General features: G+C 40.2%; 1 long non-coding RNA gene across 1 annotated transcript in view; it reads left to right on the forward strand.

Annotated features, from left to right (window-relative positions):
• Positions 1 to 23,476, forward strand: part of LOC140186772 (uncharacterized) — an 87,837-nt gene that overhangs the window by 56,142 nt on the left and 8,219 nt on the right. Inside the window, exon 7 of the long non-coding RNA XR_011882939.1 lies at positions 13,930 to 14,051. This is a non-coding gene — a long non-coding RNA (uncharacterized lncRNA). The remainder of the gene's footprint in view (positions 1 to 13,929; positions 14,052 to 23,476) is intronic.

The following is a 23,476-nucleotide window of genomic DNA, read 5'->3' on the forward strand; positions in this document are numbered from 1 at the left end:
GTGGGGCCTTTGGCCTTTTCAGTGGAGGACCCAGACAGAAATAAAAAGTTGTCATTATATCTATAGACTTTAAAGGGGGATGTCAGGATCAATTATTTCCTGATCTTGGAGTCTGACTGATATTACAAAGCTGAGATGATTGTCAGCTTCCCAAGCAAAGGACCAACTCTCCTGGACTGATTGGGCACCAATAAGACTGGAGAAGTTCTTAATCCAGACCTTCACATTCAAATCAGAAGTACTAGAGGGCCTTTGGCTATGCTTAGGCTTCCTGCATCAATCAGTAAAATACACGTGGAATGTCAGTCATCAAAATTCACATGGGTGTGTTTCCTATAGAATTCTGTCTGTCTCCCTCTCTCTTTCTCACTCTCTCTCAGACTGTCACCTTCTGGTGCTGAAATGCAAGTGCAGATTTTGTTTATTGAAATATATTTTATCTGAGCAATAGAAAATGAGTTCCCTTCTGGTATTCTGTGCAATTTGCCAAATTTCTGAACTTTTGGCAGTAATTAATACCAACTGTTTGAAGCATGAGTCCCCTATCCTAAGCCATCCAATATCCAAAGATAACAGCGGGAAGCAGCCTATTATACTTAGTTTCTAATGAGCCAAAGACAGTTTAAAAATATATCAACATCTCTCTGCCCATCCTTTCCATCACTAAGTGCAAGCTGTAACCATGGCAACTTCTTTGCAGTGTTCATGTAATGTCAGCAGTACAAATAAAACACACTGATGTTTCACAGCTGACCCCCAACAATTTATGCAACCCATCGGAATAATCCAGGTGTCATCCAAACTACCAGATGATTGCACTGACTCACACATCTACATGGAATACTATTGTGCATTCACACAAACGTATTTATTTATGCACAAGTACTTACATTTACATAGAACCTCCAAAGTGATATTTCCTGAAGGTTATTAACAGAAGTTTAATCAAACAAAATAATGACACAACTGGGGAGAAACACTACTTAAAGAATTGAAAGCAAGCACTATCGGTTTAAAGTTGTGGCTTCATCAGAGCAAATGCTGGTCTAGCTTGGGTATGATGATGAAGAAGAATCAATGTTGACAACAGAGTTCTAGATGAGTTTATGCACACATACACTTGCACTCAGAATACGCAAAACACACCTGCATAACAGCATTATACATAAATGAGCTCTCAGGACATACATGTATACAGGATATACATAATGTATACTCAGGTAAACACAAGCTTATTTGTACACATTTAAGTGCATTCATAAATCTGTCACAAAAATTCATGACTTATACATTACAGTTTTGACAGAAGGAAAAATAATGGCGACTAAGTCATATAAGGAGAATGAACAAGCTTTTGTGCTACAGATACAGTACCTTGCTTCTAGCAGCTAGCTGCCTTCCCTTTGTCACAGTCCACTCTCTGCTGACATTGAAGGCAACTTACAACTGATTGTGAATATACTGTACTGTGCGAAGGCTTTAGGCAGGTACATATAGCTAGGGTGCCTAAATATTTTGCACAGCACTGTATATGTCAACATGGAGTGGAGAGTGAGTTTATAAATCTGGCGGGAGTAAAGGATGATGGGAATGGAGAAGGTGGAGCACTGCGGGAGGGGCATGGGACAGGTGGAAAAGGAGGAACAATGTCAGGGGTGGGTGTTGGCACAGGGGCAGACACACCCAGATGAGAGACATCAAGCAAGGTCATTTGATTCCAAGCAATAGGTTTATTGATCATTACAGAATGCCTCTCCGGTGCTTCCTGCCTCCTTCCCTCTCCTTCCCCCTTTTGCCAAACATGATCCCCTCTTCCTGCCTCCTTTTCACTCTCAACCCACAATAGAGACTCAAATCAGAATCAGGTTTAGTATCACTCAGACATCTCATGAAATTTGTTTTTTTTTTGTGGCAGCAGTACTGTGCAATATATAAAATCACTACAGGACTGTGCAAAAGTCTTAAGCACTCTAACTATATACCTGTACATGTGCCTAAGACTTCTACAGGCTACTGTACATTTATTCTAAATGCGGCTTGAATTAACAGATTCTACCAGTAAAATCATATCTTGTCAGCAGCTGTTAAGTAATTTTCATTTGAAAACAGCATTTCCTGTTTAAAGGATCCTTTACTATTTGGTAACCAGTTTCAGACCAATAAAGAGATGAAAAAAAACCAAGAAGGTTTATATATATTCAAAATAATTTCTGCCTCATCTAGCTACTTTCTAGCCTAAAGCTTGTGGAAAAATAAATTTCAGAAATTAACTTGGTAAATAATTAAAATGGAGAAGTCCCTAAATATTTAGCAATACTACAACTAGAAAGAACCCAAATCCCAATTTATAACCATATAATAATTACAGCATGGAAACAGGCCATCTCAGCCCTTCTAGTCCGTGCCGAACACTTACTCTCACCTAGTCCCACTGACCTGCACTCAGCCCATAACCCTCCATTCCTTTCCTGTCCATATAGCTATCCAATTTAACTTTAAGTGACAATTAATTTGTCTTGTGATATAATTTATTTCAATTTAGTCTGCCATTTACTCATAAAATTTGGCTGGAAAACAGTAAAGCCTATAACATAGAATACTGTTTAAATAATAACAATGTTAAAAAAAATATTTCTTTAAATATCACTGTGTTTGACCTAAAAATAAATGTAAGGATACCTAATTGCAGCTTAGCTGTGTATCTGCATTATGAGTGTAATGAAGCAGGCAGGAATCAGATGAATTGTTCTTTGGTATGGTAATTATTTACACAGTATAATACATTTTCCATGCATGTCAGGCGCTCCTTATTTGTGCATTACAATTCTGTGACGAAATCACACCTGTTCCATCTTCTACCACAAGATGGGGCTGGAGAGGCTATAAATCTGAACGCCAGAAACTCCAAAATTAAAATTCCAGTAATCTGGCATCTCTGGGATTTTGGAGATGCTGGGCTGGCAGACTTTCTAGCCTGTTGGATGCTATTCTTATTAGTAACCTGACACACCTTTACATTTTTAAAAATACGTTGCATTGGAGTATAGTACATTTTCCAATGAACCTGGCGAATTTAAAGTTGTTGGAAATAGGACCCGAGTGGGTTTAAGTGGAGCAAAGGAAATGAGACTTGGGTAAGTTTAAAAGGAGTATGGAAAACAGCACCCAGTGAGCCAGATGGAAAACCATTAGTGATTTCTGGACAAGCATATAACAAGAGATCCATTTGTTTATTAACTCTGAATCTGAGCTTTACTATGTCAAGAATGGTTTAAACATTGTAATTTTAATGTGATTATATTTTTGAGATTGCTGAATCCTAAAACGAATGGAAAATATGTAAAGTGTTAAAAAGTACATGAAAAACCTCTGCTCCTGACTTTTGCACAAAATGTGTCAAATAACAGGCCCTGACCTGGTTTACTCTAGTATTGTTTTGGACACAGTATTTCTGTAGAAATCACATCAGGCAAATAACCTTAAAACTTGAAAAATGGCTGTGATTATCTGTGTGGCCCTACCCCTGGTTCACTGAAAATGGAAGTACTTGACATTAACAGACATGCAAGAACTTGTAGCCAGTGTTGAATGGGGAAGACAGATTTCCGAGCCTGAGAGCTCATGGGATATTCTGCTGCCCTGCCTGTCTGTGTCACGAGTCTACTGGTGCATCACTGGTGAATGGAACATGCTACCATCAGTTTAAGGCTAGCAATGCTGGAAAATGGAAAATATGGATAATTCCCAACCTTAGTAATGGAATAGTGTCAGAAGATTGAGACCAATGTTTCCAGAAGAGTTATGGATCAACCAGGCAAGAGGAAATCTCTGAGTCATTCATTCTTTGCCATCTACCAAGCTTACTTTGGTAGATTTCCTAGCCTGCTGTATGTTGTACTGTGGAGACCCAAGCATGATAACCCACCTCTCTTTTATTTTGTAAAGAAGCCTCCAATTGAAAGTATCTACTTATTGCAGTATTTTTGTGCAAGCATTTCCTGTTAATGAGATATTTTCCCTCTTAAGGGGAATCCACAGCCCTTTTATGGGTTGCATCTCAGCACTATATTTCAACCTTGAATGGCAGTGATCAACCAATGCAGCCAAATCAGGCCAAATGATTCCAATGGATGGTCAGTAAACTTCCAGCAATCTATCACCACTGGGATTCTGACAATGCAGGACCTTCAGATTTTCCGGACTATTGGATGTTACTCCAAACCTAGACACACTTTTATTTCACTTTCTTTAATACACTTATATAATAGTATAATAAATGCTTCAGTTAACTTAAGGGAGTAGGAAATATACAAGAACTCTGGATCACACCTCCAGCCCCGGCCACATAATCCTCTCATAGTTTAGACCTCTGGCCCGCCTTCCAGACTAATGAGGGGGGCAGATGCTGAACTATTAGGATTTCTGGACAATTGAATGCTGGGCTATCAATAGGTCAATGTTAAAATCAAGTAAAGTCAGGTATGAGTGGATGTCAAAGATACAGTGAAGTAGCTACATAACTACATAGAGGTATGAGAAAACAATGCAATGTTTAGTAGAATCCTATCTGCAAGAAAATGCAGCTTAGTGTTGGCAATCACACATTAGTAAGTAGAGTGCTTGAACTTCTTAAAGCTGTAAAAGATAACGATTTTTCCTCAGAGGTTCTCATGGACTCATTGGCAACTGCAAAATTTCTTGAATTTGTATAGCTCTCCATTATAAATCAACATCAATAAATTCAAGTTCAACAGCACCACCTCTTGAAACAACCTGCTCTGTTTAGCTTCACCAGAGTCATTATTTCTGGTATGTCTGTTTCTTTTTGACTTATTAGGATATCTTGTTTTAGTCATTTGACAAGAGACTGGAAACAATGTGGTAGTGTAACACATGGATCTCCTTAGAAGGGGGTTGCTAGGGATTTCCACCCAAACAAAATCTCCATTGTCCTAGAAACCATGAGTGGTGTTTCCCTCCATCACAATTGCTTTGGATCACTGTTGGATAAATACAACAAACTTGGAATGGATTAGCCTGCAGGACAGAGCAAGTTTGCAGTAACTACAATTTAGTCAACCAAACAACTTTTTAGTGATCATTCCTGTCTTCCCAGGGCTGCAAATTGGGCGCTTCCAGTGATGTGTGTAATGGTACTGAAGGCCTTCTACATACTTAATACTGTGGTATATTATTGTTAGTTGAAGAGTGTAGAACTTTTGCCAGGACCTGCCCAAATCCAGAGAATTTTGGTAAATTATCACAAACGAGTCTATTATAATGTCTGTCATTTCTTTCAGTATCCCATCAGCACCCAGGGACTTATCTACTCTTAGGCCTACTAATTGTACTGAGGCTCTCATCTCCCATGGCATCTACGTATGCACATATCCTCCGCCATGAAAACTATCACAAAATAGTCATTCAAAGACTCAGCCATTTCCACATTACCCAACATTCATACCACTTCACATCTTCCAAGGGACCTGCAGTGCTTATAAAAAGTATTCACTCCCCTTGGAAGTTTTCATGATTACTGTTTTACAACATTGAATCACAGTGGATTTAATTTGGCTTTTCTGGCACTGGTCAACAGAAAAGACTTGTTCGTGACAAAATGAAAACAAGTTTCTACAAATGGTCTAAATTTATTACAATTATTAAACACAAAATAATTGAGTGCATAATTACTCACCCCCTTCAAGTCAATATTTAGTAGATGCACCTTTGGCAACAATTACAGCCTTGAGTCTGTGTAGGCAGTCTCTATCCACTTTGCACATCTGGACAATACAATTTTTCCCCATTCTTTACAAAACTTCTCAAGCTCTATCAGATTGCTTGGGGATCTTGAGTGAGCAGTCCAGCCACAAATTTTCAATTGGATTGAGGTCTGGACTCTGACCTGGCCACTCCAGGACATTAACTTTGTTGTTTTAAGCCATTCCTGTGTAGCTTTAGCTTTATGGAGGTCATTGTCTTGTTGGAAAACAAATCTTCTCCCAAGCCACAATTCTGTTGCAGACTGCATCAGGTTTTCCTTCAGGATTTCCTGTATTTTGCTGCATTTATTTTAGGCTTTACCCTCACAAGCCTTCCAGGACTTGCTGCAGTGAAGTATCCCCACAGCATGATGCAGTCACCACCATGCTTCATGATAGGGATAGTATGTTTTTGATGATGTGTGGTGTTTGGCTTATGCCAAACATAGCATTTACTCTGATGACCAAAAAGGTCAATTTAGGTTTTATCACACCATAGAACCTTCTTCCATCTGACTTCAGAGTCTCCCACATACCTTCTTGCAAACTCTAGTTGAGATTTCATGTGAGTTCTTTTTTTCAATAGTGGCTTTCTCTTTGCCACTCCCATAAAGCAGCGACTGGTAAAGCACCCGGGAAACAGTTGTTGTATGCACAGTGTCTCCCATCTCAGCCACTGAAGCTTGTAACGCATCCACTAGACACCTTCTTGCACGGTCACTCAGTTTTTGAGGACGACCTGCTCTAGGCAGATTTACAGCTGTGCCATATTCTTTCCATTTCTTGATGATTGACTTAATCAGAATCAGAATTAGGTTTATTATCATTGGCATGTGTCATGAAATTTGTTAACTTAGCAGCAGTTCAGTGCAACACATAACACAGAAGAAGAAGAAAAAATAAATAAATTAATTTATTAATTACAGTGTGTGCCTTCGGGCCTCTGTACCTCCTACCCGATGGTAACAGTGAGAAAAGGGCATGTCCTGGGTGCTGGAGGTCCTTAATAATGGACACTGCCTTTCTGAGATACCGCTCCTTGAAGATGTCCTGGGTACTTTGTAGGCTAGTGCCCAAGATGGAGCTGACTAAATTTATAACGCTCTGCGGCTTCTTCTGGTCCTCTGCAGTAGCCCCCCACCCCCATACCAGACAGTGATGCAGCTGTTCTATGGTACACCTATAGAAATGTACTCCATGGGGTATTCAGTGACTTGGTAATTTTCTTGCATCCTTCTCCTGACTTGTGCTTTTCAATAACCTTTTGGTGGAGTTGCTTGGGGTTTTCTCTTGTCTTCATGGCGTAGTTTTTGCCAGGATACTGACCTTCCACTACAATCAATTGAAACACCTTGCGTACACACAGAGATCTCCATTTAACTAATTATGTGACTTCTAAGACCAATTGGCTGCACCAGTGATGATTTGGTGTGTCATATTAAAGGGGGAGAATACCTGTGGTATCAATTATTTTGTGTTTTATATTTGTAATAAATTTAGATCACTTTGTAGAAATCTGTTTTCACTTTGAAACAAAAGAGTCTTTTTCGGTTGATCAGTGAAAAAAAGCCTAATTAAATACACTGTGATTCAATGTTGTAAAACAATAAAACATGAAAACTTCCAGGTGGGGGGGTGGATACTTTTTAAAGGCTCTGCAAAATCTATGTATCTTTTTTCATTGCTTGCCTAGTGGTTCTTTGTTGCTTTTTAAAGTTTTCCTAATTTTCCAGTTTACCACTACTCTAGGTGACTGTATGCATGAGCATTTAGTTAGTTGTCTTCTTTTATTTCCTTAGTTGTCCAAGGCCGGCTCTTCTCACCCTTTACTGTTCTTGCTTTTAACTAGAAAACACTTCCGTTGCACCATGAAAAATCTCTTTGAAAGTCTTCCACTGTTCCTCAACAGTCCCACACTGTGTACCCAGTCTATGTTAGCCGGTTCCTCCGTCATCCCTTCCATCACTTCTGTATTTTGTAAACATTAATATCCAGAGTATCTGTTTGGGAGAAGATAACATCTAGCTCATACACTGTCCAATGCCAACAGTTAAACATTTTCCGTGAGAGGGTAGTAACATTTTTTGTTTGAAACTTATTCAGCAATTAGTCTTGGTGCTGTCTTACAGGCTTCATTTAAATTCTTTTGGCCATCTTCAATCTTTCCAGGTACAATGCTACAAAAAAAAGTCGCAGGTTTCGAATACTAGGGCAATGTATGGTGCAGATGATAGGGGAGCTACCTCACAGCTTCAGTGATCTTTCAATCCTGAACTTGAATGCTCTCTGCGCAGAATTTTCACATTCTCTATGTAGAAACATCGAAAACCTACAGCACAATACAGGCCCTTCGGCCCATAATGCTGTGCCAAACATGTCCTTACCTCAGAAATTACCTAGGGTTACCCATAGCCCTCTATTTTTCTAAGTTCCAATTACCTATCCAGGAGTCTCTTAAAAGACCCTATCGTATCCGCCCCCACCACTGTCGCCGTCAGCCCATTCCACGCACTCACCACTCTCTGCATGAGAAACTTATCCCTGATATCTCCTCTGTACCTACTTTCAAGCACCTTAAAAAGCTGTGCCCTCTCGTGCTAGCCACTTCTGCCCAGGAAAAAGTCTCTGACTATCCACACGATCAATGCCTCTCATCATCTTATACACCTTTATCAGGTCACCTCTCATCCTCCGTCACTCCAAGGAAAAAGACTGAGTTCACTCAACCTATTCTCATAAGGCATGCTCCCCAATCCAGGCAACATCCTAATAAATCTCCTCTGCACCCATTCTATAGTTTCTACATCCTTCCTGTAGTGAGGTGACCAGATCTGAGCACAGTACTCCAAGTGGGGTCTGACCAGGGTCCTATATAGCTGCAACATTACCTCTCAGCTCCTAAACTCAATCCCACGATTGATGAAGGCCAATGCACCACATGCTTTCTTAACCACAGAGTCAACTTGTGCAGCATATTTGTGTATCCTATGGACTTGGACCCCAAGTTCCCTCTGATCTTCCACACTACCAAGAGTCTTATCATTAATACTATATTCTGCCATCATATTTGACCTACCAAAATAAACCACCTCACACTTATCTGGGTTGAACTCCATCTGCCACTTCTCAGCCCAGTTTTGCATCCTATCAATGTCCTGCTGTAACCTCTGTACAGCCCTGCACACTATCCACAACACCCCCAACCTTTGTGTCATCAGCAAGTTTACTAACCCATCCCTCCACTTCCTCATCCGGGTCACTTATAAAAAATCACGAAGAGTGGGGGTCCCAGAACAGATCCCTGAGGCACACCACTGGTCACTGATCTCCATGCAGAATATGACCCGTCTACAACCCGTAGACCCACGTGTTTCTTCCAGGTGCTCCAGTTTCAATGCACTTCCCTAAAGATGTGTGAGTTGGTAGGTTAATTTGCCGCTGCAAATGTGCCTAACATGTTATTGAATGCATTGGTAGTGGTAGAATCTCTGGAGAATTAATGGGAAAGTAGATATAATAAAATGGAATTAGTGTAAGTGGTTGCTTCATGACAAGAGAAAAACTGATAGGCTGAAAGGCCTGTAACCATGCCCTAAGTGGTCATGTCTTCCAGCAGAATTCCTGCATTTAGTGGAAGAAGAGTGTGTTTTTTTGCAGGGAAGGTTTAAGATATCAACAGGGATCTAATGTAAATTATGAGACATTTTCTGTGATCCACAGTTCATATCTTGGAAGCTTAGAAACAGATGGAGACAAAAGGAAATTGGCAATGTAAAGATGTTTGGGGCCACAATGGAAGAACAAACTGTAAGGCTCTTTCAGTGAACCAATACGAACATGACGATCTCTGCAGCTTCTTTCAACAGTGGAGACATAAGGAAGACAGCAGATGGTGGAACAGAGCAACACACTAAAAATGCTGGAGGAAGGGTTTTGACCCGAAACATTGACTGTTCATTTCACTCTGTGACCTGCTGAGTTCCTCTAGCAATTTTTATTTGTTGCTCTGTCTGTAATGTCTGTTTTTACATTACCTATTGGAACATAGAACATAGAAAACCTGCAGCACATTACAGGACCCTCGGCCCACAACGTTGTGTCGACCATGTAACCTACTCTAGAAGCTGCCTAGAGTTTCCCTCCAGCATAGCCCTCTATTTTTCTAAGCTCCATGTACCTATCTAAGAGTCTCATAAAAGACCCTATTGTATCCACCTCGACCACCTTCGCTGGCAGTGCATTCCATTAACTCACCACTCTCTGTGCGATAAACTTACCTCTGGCATCCCCCTTGTACCTACTTCCAAGCACCTTAAAGCTATGCCCCCTCATGTTAGCTATTTCGGCCCTGGGGAAAAAAGCTCCGACTATCCACATGATCTAACTACCCCTTTCCTTGCTGAGCAAGCATATCAGTACTCCTGCAAACCACTGCGTTCAGTCCACATGGGTGACCCTGAACATCTAGCTACCTGCCACTTCAGCTCACCATCTCACTCACACTGATACTTCTGTCTATAACCTCCTGCACTATTACAATAAGGCTCAATACAAGCTTGATGAACAAAACCTTATCTTATGCCAGGTAGGTTGCTGCCTTCAAGACTCAATAGCAAAATTTCTAACTTTAGTTATCCCTCAGGTCTTTCCGTCTGTACCAGAACTGTCCATTTCTGCCTGTCATTCATTAGGCTCAGCATTTCTTTGTCTGTTTATACAGGCTGGCTTGCTGAGTGACTGGCTGCTATTGAGTGCCATTTGCAACATATTACACAAAGAGGTTTAATGTGTTGATTGCTGTCCTCTGTAAGTCACTTGCACCCACTCCATCACAGGTATTTCCTTTGTCCTACAAATCCCTCCCTATCTTATCTGCTGCCGAAGACCAGCTTGTTTTTTTTTCCATTCCCAGTTCTGGTGAAGGGACTCAGGCCCAAAGCATTAAGCTGTTTCGCCCTTTACAGATGATGCCTGATTCACTGAGTTTTTCCAGCATTTTATGTTTTGATTTCAGATTTGAACTATGTTTAATTTTCTTAAACTATATCATAGTTTAGCTTCTAAGTTTACAGAATCCTGGAGGGATTTTTCCTTTCTAAACTATAAATTTAAATTAGATCAAAGGATCCAGTAGGAATTTTTTTTCTCAGAGATGCTGGCGAATCTCGGGAGCTTTCTGTATTGCAGAGCATTGGAAGCATTTTCAGAGGAGGTAGCAACACACACACACACACACACACACACACACACACAAACGCACACAGACACACAAACACACACACACACACACGCGCACGCACACACACAGGCACACACACACAAACACACACACACACACACACACAGCAGGCCAGGCAGCGTCTATGGAAAAGAGTAAACAGTTTTGGGCCGAGACCCTTCATCGGGACTGGAAAGGAAGGGGAGAAGTCAGAATAAGAAGGTGGGGGAAGGGGAGGAAGAGGTACAAAGTGGCAGGTAATAGGTGAAACCGGGAGAGGGGTGGGTTGGGGGGGAAGTAAAGAGCTGGGAAGTTGACTGGTGAAAGAGATAAGGGGCTGGAGAAGAGGGAATTTGACGGGAGAGGACAGAAGACCATGGAAGAAAGGGGAGGGGGAGGAGCACCAGAGGCAGGTGATGGGCAGGTAGGGAGATAAGGTGAGAGAGGAAAACAGGAGCAGGGAATGGTGAAGGAGTGAAGGGGAGAGGGGTGGGTTGGGGGGGAAGTAAAGAGCTGGGAAGTTGACTGGTGAAAGAGATAAGGGGCTGGAGAAGAGGGAATTTGACGGGAGAGGACAGAAGACCATGGAAGAAAGAGGAGGGGGAGGAGCACCAGAGGCAGGTGATGGGCAGGTAGGGAGATAAGGTGAGAGAGGAAAACAGGAGTAGGGAATGGTGAAGGAGTGAAGGGGAGAGGGGTGGGCAATTACCAGAAATTAGAAAAATCAATGTTCATGCCATCAGGTTGGAGGCTACCCAAACAGAATATAAGGTGTTGCTCCTCCAAGCTGAGTGTGGTCTCATGGTGGCAGTATTGATCTCCCTCCTGGTACTTATCCATGCGAGTGGAACAAGTGCCATACCTGCCCCTATGCCTCCTCCCTCACTACCATTCAGGGCCCCAAATAGTTCTTTCAGGTGAGGCGACGCTGCAAGATTGGGAGACTGCTTCACTGAGCAGCTTCGCTCCATCCGCCACAAAAAGCAGGATCTCCTGGTGGCCACCCATTTCAATTCTATTTCCCATTCCAACACGACAGTCCACGGTCTTCTCTGCTGCCACCATGAGGCCACACTCAGGTTGAAGGAGCAATGCCTTATATTCTGTCTGGATAGCCTCCAACCTGATGGCATGAACTTGGCTTTCTCTGACTTCTGTTAATTGCCCTCCCCCTTCATTCCTTCACCAGTCCCTAGTCCTGTTTCCCTCTCTCACCATATCTCCTTACCTACCTGTCACCTGCCTCTCGTGCTCCTTCCCCTTCCCTTTCTTCTATGGTCCTCTGTCCTCTCCTATCAGATTGCCCCTTCCCTATCCCTTTATCTCTTTCACCAATCAACTTCCCAGCTCTTTATTTCACCCTCTCCCCCTCTCCTGGTTTCACCTATCACCTACCACCTTCTACTTCTTCCTCCCTTCCCCCCACCTTCTTACTCTGACTCTTCCCCTTTTTTCAGTCCCGATGAATGGTCTCAGCCCAAAACATTGACTGTTTACTCTTTTCCCCAGATGCTGCCTGGCCTGCTGAGTTCCTCCAGCATTTTGTGTGTGTTGCTCTGGATTTCCAGCATCTGCAGATTTTCTCGTGTTTCTAAAGAGGAGCTAGGGAAGTTTTTGAAAGATTGGGGAATTGAGTTCTGTGAAACTGACGCAAGACTAGCAATACATCAGCCTTGATGATATTGAATGCCAGGGCAGGTTTAAGGGACCAGGTGACCTAATACTTGTATTCTTTCTCATGTAATGTTCAGAAGAGCACAACGATCTCAAATCTCCAGGCGGTCCAAAGCATTTTTATCGTCTCTGAGCTGGAGACAGAAAACAGAGACTGTTGCACAGCAAGAATATCCTCAGCCTGGCAGCATATGAGAAGCAAATGGATCAGACAAAAGAATGCTCAATAACTACTGAAATGATACATGGTTTGAGGAAAATGTCATCTGTACTAGCTCTCAGTGAATTGTATCAGTCCATACACTGAACAAGAAAAGATGGTTGGCATTGAAAGCTTCAAAACATTAACTGTTCCTTTTCTCACTTAGATGCTGCCTGAGCAGCCGATTTCCTCCAAAATTTTCTGTCTGTTGAATCAGGTTGCAATGGGTTTCCTTGCCATGAGGGGACAAATAGTGAATTCCTCCTTTGAAGGATGTGTGAACAAATTTGTACTCTCAATCATTATCACACTATACCTTCAGTGTCCACCTGTACCGATTAAAAGTGATCACTGAGTGCATGTTCATGGTCTTCTGTTGTTGTAGCCCATCCACTTCAAGGTTTGATACATTGTGTTTCGGAGGTGCTCTTCTGCAGACCACTGTTGTAAGGCATGTTTATTGGAGTTACTGTCGCCTTCCAGTCAGCTTGAACCAGCTGGCTATTCTCCTCTGACCTCGCTCATTTAATTAGGCACCCATAGAACTGCCACTCACCGGATTTTTTTTTTTGTTTTTCACGCCATTCTCTGTAAACTCCAGAGAGTGTTGTGCTGGAAAAATCCCAGATGATCAGCAGTACCTCAGATGCTCAAACAGCCCCGTCTGGCACCAACAGTTACTTCATGCCCAATTCCATTTCTTCCCCATTCTGATGTTTGGTCTGAACAACAAGGGAACCTCTTGACCATGTCTGAATGTTTATATGCATTGAGTTGCTGATTAGATATTTGAATTAAGGAGCAGGTGTGCAGGTGTTCCTAATAACATGATCACTGAGTGTATTTCCAATACTAGATAAAATTTACTTTTGCCTTCCAGATGATGAAAAATGCTGGCTGCAAGCAATGTAGCCCCAAGGATGTTTTGGGGACCAAATTTCAAGACTAAAAAATGAGAGAAAATTAATTTCCAGAACCATCGAAAGCAGGCTTCAACCAATAAGCTTACAAGTAGCATCTTTGAGATTCAGCCTCTGAAGAGATCTCTTCTTGTTTTATTTTTTTCTGTGCAGCGGCACTATTAGAATGGAACTGGCAGTTCAAGAGAAATTGGAGCAGTACTTGCAGGTCCTAGGAAACTGCCAGATTAAGGAGAACATCGTGCTGAATATAGAAAACACAGCTCAATCCCCAGGTAGGACTTTACTAAATTAAAACTTGCTCTTTGCTATGTATTATATGCAAAACCCATCCTTTAGTGCATCCTTCATAATTTGTGGTGACATTGTTGAGGCCTAATTTGGAGTATTGTGTGGCATTTTCAGTCACCTACCTACAGGAAAGATGTGAATAAGGTTGTAAGAGTACAAAGAAAATTAATAAGCATGCTGCCGGGTCTGGAGGACCTGAATTATAGGAAAAGACTGAACAGGTTCAGACTTTATTCCTTGGAATGTAGAAGATTGAGAAGAAATTTGATAGAGGTATACAAAATTATGAGGTGTATGGATTGGGGTAAATGCAAGCAGGTTCTTTCTACTGATGTTGGGTGGGACTACAGCCAGAGGTCACGGGTTAAGGATGAAAGGTGAAAAGTTTAAGGGGAACACGAGGGGAACCATCTTCATTCAGAGGGTCGTGAGAGTGTGGAACAAGTTTCTAGCATAAGTGGTGCGTGTGAGCTCGATTTCAACCTTTAAGAGAAGTTTGGATAAGTACATGGATGGTAGGAGTATGGAGAGCTGTGGTCCCACACAGGTCAATGGGAGTAGGCAGGTTAAATGGATTGCCATTGACTAGATGGGCCGAGGGGTCTGTTTCTGTGCTGTACTTTTCCATGACTCTATGTAGATTATGCAGTTATGTATGATTACATTGTTATATATGTCTCCTACATAAGGGGTTGTAGACAAGATATATAAGTATTGTATCCAACTTACTGAATGACACAGAGCCTATCATATACTCACTGAATTATACAGGGCACTACATGCTTCCTATTAATATCAAAGATACAATGTTGACTAGGCATCCTCATTTAACAATAGAAACACTAAGGCCCCATTTAAACAGAATACTAAATTATTAAATAAACCAATCAATCTCATGGATGAAACCTTATGCCAGACAGAATGAAACCCCGACTATGAGTTAAGTCAGTGAGCACCAGATCTCAGGTGCTGTGGAGTCTGCCTGTTCTCCATCGTGAGTGAGTGCGTTTCACCCAGACGCCCCAGTTTCCTTCCGCATCGCAAAGGTGGATCAGCCAGTAGGTTAATTGGCCACAGCAACTCATGCTTAGTGTAGATGGGTTATCAGCGAACGGGAGACAAGTTGATGGGCACATGAAACAGAATGTGTCACAGGGAAATATGCGAGGAAATGGAGTGATGGGATTGCCCTGAGAGCCAGCATACACTTGCTGGGTTGAATGGCCTCTTTCACACTGTAAGGAAATATGAGAAATTAGTATAGAACCTAGGGAAAGGTTCTATTATGTCTATTTAATAATGTATTAGAAAGGAGATGTACTGCCAGAGCAGATAACAAAATTTGCAGTCACGCTTTCATTCAGTGGGGGAATCAAACATTTGTAACATTGGATGAGGCACTTTAATATTATGACACAAACGTAATGGAACTCAATGGGCTAAGTGGCATAATTCTGCCCATGTGTCTTCCAGAAACACTACTGCAGAAAAGAATAGATAAAAAAAAGTAAGTAAAATCATGATTGTCAGCACGTCATTCAAAAAGGTTAAAGAACTTAATCAAATTCTGTATTCTTTAAAGAGGTCACAGAGAGTGTGGACAAGGTTAGTGTGGTGGATCTCCATGTTGTATTGTACAACAGACTAATGAATAACATTAATTGATGTGGAGTTTACGAATAAGCAGCATAAATGGGTTAAAAACAGAAGTTACAGATAGCAGTCAATTGGTCAGTCAGCATCTGTGGCAAGAGGAACAGAATTAACATTTCAGTCAAAAATTCTTCCTCAGAATGCTATGATCTAAATCCGTTTAGTTCTGTTTCTTCCTACATATCAAATTTCCAACACCTGCAGGTTTTGTTTAATTTTCAGCACAACTGGAGAAATGACAAGGCATTTGAATCTGACAGGACAGATTTTAGAACTAGTTGGTAGCGATTCACGGTGGCAAAGGTGAATGGCGTCCCATGTGAAGCAGTGCTGGAACCACAATTTCTAAAATCAGTCTGAGTCAAGTAACTGGAAACCAGCAGTATATAATTGTTACCAAAAATTTAATGTGGTATCTCTGAAGAAACTTCTCTGTCCAGAGCATGTTGAGAATATGGGCATCCATTCCACAGCAAGAAGCTGAGCCAATTGGTATTGATGCCTTTCAAAGAAACTGTATAAGAATATGAGCAGAAAGGTGCGGAATGGCAGTAGGGTCGGGTGAAAGAGAATGGGAGGGGGATTGGAGAGTCTTAATGTTGCCTCAGAGATTTTGGTCTGTATGTTTTATATCTGTGATCTACCATATATTGTAAGTAATTCCTAGTAGGATCTCTCAAGCACTCAGGGTGTGTCACATATCTCTTGATGAATTATATAAGATGGCGATACACTCGTTATGAATTATATATGGATTGCCGTATACAGCTCTTTGAATTTGACAGGAAATGCTGCCTAATTTTACCACATGAACAGGGCATGCAGTGAGTCATTCTTTGTATCGTTCAGGGTGTGCTTCTTAACCTTTAATGAAGTTTAGAGGACTTGCTGCTGAGCACACCTTGCCCCATTTCTTGGCACACTGAAATTCAAAGTATAGAGCTTACAATTGTTGTTGATTTACAAGGTAGACTAACGGTATTGATAACATACTAATTTGGGCGGCAAAATGATTGTGGTATTTTAATTTTACATATGCAAATTCACTTTTCATTGTTATTGAAAAGCTGCTCAACAGGAGCTGGGTTGCACTGTTGTTCAGATGAAGAGCTAGAAGGAGAAATATATTCTCATGCTTTGAAGAATCTCTAGTGTGTTCAGTGCTTCAGATTAAACAAAAATATTCTGCTAGGTACAATTGAAAATAATTCTATTTATTATGTCATTGCTGCAAAACCGTAGGCAATACAAAAAAATTAGGATAGTAGGATGTTTATTGTGAATCAGTTTACACCAAGCCAATTTCACTGTGGTACCCACTCTATTTCAGAGATTTATGCAGAAAGCTCCAGAATAAATTAGATGATCATTAATTTTGTAAAGATTTACATACCTGCATAATATGATTCTATCTAATGAGTTTAGTGATTACAATTATTGTACGCTTCTGCATTCTGACAGATAATTGTCTACAGAGTTAGTAAGACACCTAAATTGCAAAAATATATTGCCAACAACAAAATACAAACGTGTAAATATTTTATATTTGTAAAAATAGGTTCAGATTTAAATGAATTAGAACAGATAAGCAAAATAATGAAAATTCAATATACAGGTTCTCCCCGGGTTTCGGCAGTATTCCATTCCTGTGAGCTTCCTGTATCCCAAACAGTTTTGCAGCAATGACATAATAAATAGATTTGCAGCCATGAACCAGGTTCCCAGGTGGGGGAAGATGCACGCAACCCTGCACTGCCAACAAATCCAGACTACCAGTCTCCCAAAAGCTTATTTGTACCGAATGTGTGGGTTACTCAGGTGGGCAGGACCTGTGTTTAAATTTGGGATTGAAACAAAGTATTTGCAAAATTAAGTCTGGACAATTATTTGGAACCACAGAATATAGTTCTTCCTCTACATAGTTAGTGTTGCATCATCTTTTTATGGAGTAAAAGTAGAAACTGTGAAAACACTCAGCAAACTGGACAGCATCAGTGGAAATAAAAAGCAGAGCTAATGTTTCAGGTCACAGGTCCTTTATTATCTTATAGAGGAGGATCCCTTACATAACAGGCCATTCTGTAATTGATACAACATTCCTACAAAGTTGCTAGAATTATAAGCATGGACAGATTCGAGGGAAAAAAAACTTCTTTCCCATGTACCTATCTTTAGACAAGTAGTGGGTGAATAACTGGTTGGTAAGGAATTCTTATCCAGCTTTATTTTGAAAATCTATGTCACATTTCCAGCCACAGACAGGAATTACTTATCTGTTTTTTTTTAACTCTACAGCAGCAAAGTCCACAATGATAAACTTCTGCTCATTAAGAAGAAGCTCAAGATAAACAAAATTATTGTCATTTGCAAAATGTTTTAATGCTTTGAGTTCAGATTAGCAATAAGATTGCAATGTGCCCTTTTGAAGGGAATATTCAAGTTAGATAAATTCAAGCAATTCTATAAGATGCATTTGAAGAGTGAAGAGAAAACTGTATATGCCAGAAATCTGGAATAAAAACTAAGTGTCTGGAATACTCAGAAAAACAGGCAGCATCAGTGGAGCAAGAAATAAATGGCATTTCAGGTCAATGATCTGTCTCCAGAGGTTTAGGTCATTGACCTGAAGTATTTCTGTCACTGTACAATTCTAGCACACATTTCCTGCAGCACACAATGCATATTCACAATTTGAGTCTTAAGTGATGGTAGCTGTAAAAAACACTGACACAGCAGATGGCGTAAAATAGCCGTGAAGGAATTTTAATTCAATATTCAACTGTCTCTGAAAATTTAAAATAGTTGTATTACAATAGTCCCAAATATGACACTAATATATATGTGGAATTGAAGTATTGAAAGTTGAATGTGAGTGTTAGCAGTAGGAAAACTGAATCTGGGTAATGGATATATTCTGTCAAATTAACAATAGGGTTCTGTTTGACTATTTTGTTATTTTACTGGATGACGGTTGGTCAAACTGAGTGGACATCTGGTGAAAGGATACATTCAAGGGGCGGAGAGGAGAGAGTGGAGCCCTCGGACAAGGGAGGAGAATTTGAGAATATCAGGGACCAGCAGTGGGGGTTCAGATTATGGGGTATTCGCTGGTGTGTGGGCTAGAACTAATTTTATGGCAGGTTTGTTTGGAAGAGACTTCTTGTTTTTGTTCCTTGTGTTTACAGGAAGTGCTGGAGTAGCAGTTAACAGTTGAAATCCTCCTTTCTTCGGTGGTTGGGAGGCCAGCCGATATTAATTGATAATTTCATTTAAAGTTATAGCTCCATTAATAATTTTAAATGCTTTACAGCAGAATAGTGGCAAGTACTTCCCAAACCATCTCTCTGAGTGGTTTTCAGATTTTTGACATTTTAGTCCCTTCCTCGGAGTTACATTCCTATGGTTCCTGAGGAAATGCCAAAGGATGGGAAGGGATGAGTAGAACAGGGAGTCCCGAGGACAGAATTTCTGCAGGGAAAGCTAGCTGAAGGAGGTGACAGGATCATATTCAAGCGGGTGGAAATGATGGAAGATGATGCGTCAGATGCAGAGGCTGGTGGGGAGAAAGGTGAGGATGAAGGGACCTGCTTTGCTGGGGTGATTAGGGATAGGGTAGGATTGGGGTTTCAGAGCAGAAATCTGGGAAACGGACGAAGTACAGGTGAGGGTTCCATTGAATAAGGGAGAAGAGAAGCCACATTTCTGGAAGAAGGAGGACATTTCAGAAGCTCTGGAATAGAAGTCATCATCTTGAGAATGGATGTGGCAGAGATGGAGAAATTGAATAAAAGCTTTGGTGCACCTACAGGGAACAGGGTGGGAGCTGTGGGTTTACAGAAAATGTCAATTGCAATTTTTCTGTATGAGATGGAGACAGATAAGTCCAGAAAATATGGAGAAGTATTTGTGTTTCTTGCATATATTTCTAGCCACATGTATCAAAAAATTATCTAGATCTGGACTTCAGAAAAGTAGTTTAGTTCAAAGAAACACAAACACTAACTGGAAGATGAATGGCCAACAACTTTTACCTTTTTGGGTTAATTTTTTTGCGTTCCTTGGTGGTGTTCTAAAAGAAGATGAGGCCACGCACTCGGTGACCTGAGAGATTACCATTAATAGCCCACTGCCCATTAGCCACAGCTGTTTATAAATGCAAGCAGTCCCGTGAGGATGGGGAAATTTACCATTATAAGCTGCCTTCTTCAGGTTAACATAGTCTCGGGTGGGCTACAATGTCTTGAGACATTTTAGGAGTTCAGTGGGAACAGATAAGCCTGCAGTGGAAATATCATTCAATAAAAAACATCAGCTGATCCTTGATTCTAATGGCTAATAAAACTTTTTATAGGCATCTGTTAGTCTCATGAGACCATGGATTTACGCCTTGGAAGGTTTCCAGGGCACAGGCCTGGGCAAGGTTGTATGGAAGACAAGCAGTTGCTCATGCTGAAGGTCTCCCCTCTCCATGCCACCGATGTTGTCCAAGGGAAGGGCATTAGGACCCATACAGCTTAGCACCGGTGTCATCGCAGAGCAATGTGTGGTTAAGTGCCTTGCTCAAAGACACACACGCTGCTTCAGCCAAGGCTCGAACTAGCGACCTTCAAATCACTAGATGAACACCTTAACCACTTGGCCACGCACCAACATCTAATAAAACTAAGAACAGAATAAAATCAAAGTGAATTTTTGTTAAATTACTGTAACAGAAAACTGAAGGTGTCCAGCTTCTACCAGAAGACAGGATATGATCCCAGATGTTTCCATCCATTGCATCTATTTAAATTGTTAGCAGAATGTGGAAAGCTAAAAATATAAAAAATAGGAACCACAGGAATCATAGAATAATAGAAGCAAGATAGTAAGAGAAAAGGCAAATCTATAAACCAATCATAATCCAAGTTAGGCAATATAGGATCTATCAGAATAAAAGAGGAATGTTTTGTTTCTACAAAACAGCCAGGCCCTGTCATAATTGGGACATAAATTTGAGTGCTGATTTGATGACATCATACACAGGCTTCACCTCAGAAACAAGTTAATTAAATTTTCTAAATTGAATAACCATTTACATGAATTAGGAAAGCAAGTAAAACATTTATCTAGGAACAATAAATTGGAACTACATTTCTGAAGTATCTTACAATTCAATGAGGACTCTAAAAGATATTGTTGATTAATCTGTCATGGAATTACACAGCACAGAAAAGGCCCTTCATCCTACTGAGTCTGTACCGATTATCAAGCACCCATTTCACTAATCGTACACTAACCCTTCTCAACATTAAGATCTGTTCAACCCAGTTTCCACAGCTCACCTACAATTTACAGTGGCCAATTAATCTGTGCTTATCATTGATTATAATTTTTAACAATTTTAGTAAATTAGCAAGATTTTCAGGCTTTCTGTTTGTTAAGGAAGCAAACAAACCAACTGTTCCAAACCAACATTATGCAACAAGCAGTAATGAGCACATTGATGGACTCCTTGGGAATCAATTCAGCAGGGAATATTTGTCAGACAAGTAGGAGAATTCTCCACTCCTTTAATGCTAGCCAGATGGGGCTTTGCTTTAGTATATAATCTTAAAAACATGCAAGATGGAGACTATCTCAACAACACAGATATTTTGTGTTTCTTGGACAACATGGGTCTTAAACCTTGAGTTCAGCCAAATGGATACTCAAATTTTTTTTTAAATGTGCGTACTTGATCTTGTGTGCAGAATTTATTTGGATGAATGAGTAAGCACCAAGCTCCTATTCTCTTTTCAGGCTTAAATACTTAAATCAATGCCACTCTGCAGACTATTTTACTTGCTAGACACTAATTTATTTATAATTTTATTCATATAATAAAGTTTTTGTAGAGATGTAGAAAGCAGTGATGTGTATTACAGATGATGTTCTGTATAAGAAATATCAAAAGACATTTAATTAACAAATAACTTTATTGATAAAGAAGCTGTGTATCAAAAAAATGTGATATTAGTGGAGCAATGTTGTTTAATGATCAGAGGGATATTCCAAAATATTTTCATACTGGAGAGAGTGATGTAAACAGTGATTTTCCTTAATTTGAGGTCTTTGTTGAGACCCTTTGCACATCACAATTCTTGCATCTTACATACACACAAATTTTGAAGGTACATTATTAATATTTGCAGATGATGCAAAAGTAGAAAGGGTAGATGACAGTGAAGGAGCTATTAGGGATATAAGAATTAAAGAAATTTTTGTGTATTGATGCAAGGTAATCTTAATCTAGGGTAATAATGTGAGATTGCATATCAAAGAAGATGGAAAACTGGTGCTTAAATTCCACTAAAATATTGAAAAGTATACATCTAGGGTATTACAATAAGCATGAGGGAGTTTTAAGTTTCTTTTCTCCTTGGAGCAACAGAGGGTGAGAAGTGACCTGATAGAGGTCTATAAGATGATAAGGGGCATTGATTGTGTGGATAGGCACAGGCTTTTTTCCCAGGGCTGAAATAACTAACATGAGGGGGCATAGTTTTAAAGTACTTGAAAATAGGTACTGAGGGGATGTCTGGGGTAAGTTTTTCCACACAGAGAGTGGTGGGTATGTGGAATGTACTGCCAGCAGCAGTGGTGGAAGCAGATACAATAGGGTCTTTTAAGAGCCTCTTAGATAGGTGCCTGGAGCTTAGAAAAATAGACAACCATGTGCTAGGGAAATTCTAGGCAATTTCTAGAGTAGGTTACATGGTCAGCACAATATTGTGGGCTGAAGGGCTTGTAATGTGCTGTAGATTTCTATGTTCTATGTAAACCAACTTAGTTGACATGGTACGGATTTGCAGATCTTCTCTTGTCTGTGATACGGTATGGAAGTGTGTTTGTGATGTGTGTCAGAGATAGCTTTCTAGATCGATATGCCGAAGACTCTACAAGAGAATAGGCTATTTTTGATCTCATTTTATTACAACACAGGAGGCTATTTAGCCCATCAGTTCAACACTGCTTCCAGCAGAGAAATCCCATCAGTCCATTTTCCTTTCTTATTTCCCTGTACTCCTGCAGCTTTCTTTTGCTCACATGCTGATTAATATCCCTTTGATTCTATTGCCGTTTAACTAAATTAAGGGTTGTTGACAGCATCACATTAAAATAATGGGAGATCTTTAAGATATAAAGGGAAAATGAAGAACCCCACATGGTCACAAGGGAAATGTACAGACTCCACACAGACAACACCAAATGTCAAGCCCCTAGAACTGTGGTGCAGCTGTGCCATGGCGAGCCACTCTAAGTGTCAAAAACACAGGTTATTTAAAATCTGGTAGTAAAGAGGCCTTTTAGGAAGAGTGCATAAAACAGGATTTCATACAAATAGTAAAAATGATGTACATTAATGTAAAAACAATGCCTTAAATCCAAACAGAAAGCAAGCTACGAAATACGATGCATGATTTGACCTTGCTAAATTGGGAAACTACATTAAATCTATAAAGTAAATGAAAAGTAATGTAACATTTGAAGAATTAATTTAGGTTAAGGCACATACATCTGAGAATAATATTCTAATTGTAGCTACCAAGAGAATTTAAAGATAGTATTCTATCAAAGATAATATTGCCAAAAAAGCGATGGATTGGAGAATATTTCAGAATTCAGCAAAGGAAGACAATAACATTGATAAGGAAAGGAAAATAAGAAAATGAGAAATCTAGAGAGAATCGTTAAAATAGACTATTCTTCATAGAGGTTCAGAAGGGAAAAGATTAAT

Source organism: Mobula birostris, chromosome 23 (genome assembly GCF_030028105.1).
Source record: "Mobula birostris isolate sMobBir1 chromosome 23, sMobBir1.hap1, whole genome shotgun sequence".
NCBI lineage: Eukaryota > Metazoa > Chordata > Chondrichthyes > Myliobatiformes > Myliobatidae > Mobula > Mobula birostris.